Source organism: Parasteatoda tepidariorum, chromosome 9, assembly GCF_043381705.1.
Source record: "Parasteatoda tepidariorum isolate YZ-2023 chromosome 9, CAS_Ptep_4.0, whole genome shotgun sequence".
Taxonomy (NCBI): domain Eukaryota; kingdom Metazoa; phylum Arthropoda; class Arachnida; order Araneae; family Theridiidae; genus Parasteatoda; species Parasteatoda tepidariorum.
Window position 1 is genome coordinate 72,077,781 of NC_092212.1, and position 3,403 is coordinate 72,081,183.

Genomic DNA, 3,403 nt, shown 5'->3' on the forward strand with positions numbered 1-3,403 from the left:
GCTTTACGCTGAGTATGATGAAATCAAAACTAAGTCAATAACACCAGTAGTTATTAAGATTTAAGTACTCAAAGTACAAATTCCAGCTCATACTTATGTGCATGTTTCACATTTCTATGTGGGGCCCGGATAGCCCAGTTGATGAGACGTTGGGATCGTGTTCATGTGAACGTGAGTTCGCATCCCGCCAATCGAAGAATCCCCTTATGGTAAATGGTACACGTTACATCTGTCGGGGTCACAAAGTCTTCCAAGTTCCCATAACAGATCAATACCTCTGGTGATAGTGAATTGGAGATTGATCGTTCTCTGGTTCAGGTCAAAATAACGATCTGTCGATGAAGGATTGGAGTATGATTGGGTCCTCCGAGTAAAACGGGCTGTGACGTGTGAATGACTGAAGTCGTATTCTTGACCGTAGATGGCGCCACTGTAGAAACAAGAAATACACAATCTGCCTTAAAAAATTCGCTGGATCTCAAGCAGGCTTGCTTGTATTGGCAAGTAACGTAAGTAACAACAACAACATTTCTATCTAGACAAGCGATGTATCGTTTCTTAAGTACTTTTATACACTAAATCAAATAAAACAAAATTTCATTGATAGAACTAACAGTTTAAAAGTAATGGGAGTTTTATCTATGATAATTATAATTTTTGATTTATTCTCTTTTGAACGAAGTTTGAGCTTAGGAAGTTTAATATTATACGAAGTTTAAGCTTCCTTATAACTTCGAAATAGTTAGTTAGTCTTTATTTTGATTTTATTAGATTTAGCGTTAAAATATCGAGAGAGAAATATTGTTTTATTTGTCTACATAGCAATCTCAAACGTCTAAAATATGTATACGAAGAAAACTACGCTTGTTTTACGTAAAAACATCTTTTAAGGTGAAAGTCTGCTAGACTTTATTTTGATTTCCTTCGAATTAACGTAAAAAATTTAATAGAAACAATTTCTCATTTGCCTAGCTGGCAATGTTTGTGGCTCCTCCCAATGTAGTAACCCAGGTTCAAATCCCAGCGGTGACTAAATAATACGAATTCTTCTATTGGCTCGCATTAACCGCAGTGCTGACGTAAAAAATCCTCAGTGGTAGACGGATCATGGGTTAGAGTCCCCTTGCTGTCAGGATAACCGTTGGTTTTTTTCGTGGTTTTCCACTTCATGTAACGCAAATGCGAGTTAATTTCTTCAAGAAGTCACTACAAAGGTAAGCCTCTCTCAATGCTTGATCCTGGAGTTCCCTTGCCCTCTGCATTTTGTTCAAAATTACAAAACTGCGAAATTGAATATTGGTAGTCGTAAACTCAGAATTGGGTTGACTGTTCAACGCCGGTTGTAAAATGAAATAATAAAAAATATAAAACACCTAAGTAACAGAAAAAAATCATGATAATTTAGATAAGTAAAAGTACGTACAAATACGTATGAACAAATTCATAATGGAGAGGTGCCCCTAGCGGTGTACAATGGCATTTCAATGCAGTTCTTAATCCTTATTATGTACCCTGCAACCCCTCCAAAATTTTAACCGCATTAGTGAATCACTCTGAATGTAGTACATTTTTAGCATACAGTAATGAACCGAATGAATTTACCGATAGGTAGACCCAGAAGAAGAAGTCCATATTTATGTTAAAGGTGAATTAATTTTATAACGTAATTATTTTTTACTTATGTTTTGGAGTTAAATTTCCCTAAATACTCCGTATTACTTTCATTTAACCCCCATCGCACTCTCGAAATTGCTAAATGGGGATTAACTTATCGAAATTTTTTAAAATTAAAATCCCAACACCAGTCAATAAAAATATTTGATGTATCGAAGAGATGATCAAGACCTTCTTACCATCTAAATCAGCTTCCGAAAATGAAAGTTAGGTATCACCCCTTAATTGTGACATTTCTCTTGTAGTTAACGCCAAAAATTTAGACTTAGTCAACTTTTCAAGTTTGCTGCAATCTCAATCTACACAGAGAAAAAAAAATTATGGTTAAAACTACAAGAATTTGGTAAAATTTACCGTGTTTCTGGCTCCATGGGTACAACAAAAAGTTTGGTAACCATCACAGAAGCGCTTTGGTAATGGTTTTAGCAAACTTAATGATAAAATGTAGTTTATATAATATGTGATAAAATTTGATAAATGTTGTAAAATTGGATAATTGTATCATGATATATTGAAGTATGGTAGTCAAATTATTCATTTGGTTAAATTTAGTATTATACACAAGATATACATTTCTCAATTATATAATTATGTATAGTATTATTGTATATAGTAATATTACAAAATGTGTAATAATAAGAAATAAAATTTTGAAAATCCAAATTTTCGGTAAACTGTTGCCAAAGGAACTGAAAAATTACCGAATGAGGTTTAAATACCATCTATCTTAGTTTTTAGTTTCAGAATTATGTTCTTTTTTCTTTTTAAACTGTAATGTCAATAACATACAATATAGCAATTTTATCAGATTTTTTTTCCCTGCGTAGTGTCAAGTCATAATTATATCTCAAATTAATTCTTCTACTGGTGAATTACACGATACTATGCTACAATTAGGATGGAAATACGGTGCAATTTAACACTTAATTCATTTTGAATCAAATTTGAAAGATATTATGGTTCAAAATAGCTATATTGTGGTTGAACGTTGATCCGATTTTCCAGAGAACGTATAAACAATCTTTAAGTGAACCGGAATTCAACAATTTGTCAATCGTAAAGCTGCTATATTTATTTGGAATAATAAAAAAGGACTTAAGTGTCGTTAAACATTTAGATCTCTGATTTTACGATAGTATCATTAATTTCTCGTAAATTATAAAATGCGGGAACGCGGAAGAAAATAAATATAATGGCTCATTTAAGAAATTTATGATAAATATTAAGAAGAAATTAAATTATCTTTTCGAATTTGATAGCCGTAAAAATAGATTCTATCTCAAAGTTATGTTTTCTGGCTCCAGTTTCAAGTCTCCATGTTACGTAATCTTATTGTAATTATGCATGGACGGAATTCATAGTTATGTGGATTTAGAATTCTGAAGAAAAAAAACATTTTGTTGCTAGTTTGAATTAATTGATTTATTATTTCATTGAACGTTTTTTATCTTATAAGAAAAATCAGTATTTAATAATTTTACGCAAAAATGTGCAATTTTTTCGTATTTCTATGCTAACTTGCTTTAACTCACTAAGAATTAGAAAATAATTGTACGCAAAAATGTGCAATTTTTTCGTATTTCTTTGCTAACTTGCTTTAACTCACTAAGAATTTTAAAGACGAATTAGAAAATAAGTGTACGCAAAAATGTGCAATTTTTTCGTATTTCTTTGCTAACTTGCTTTAACTCACTAAGAATTTTAAAGACGAATTAGAAAATAAGTGTAC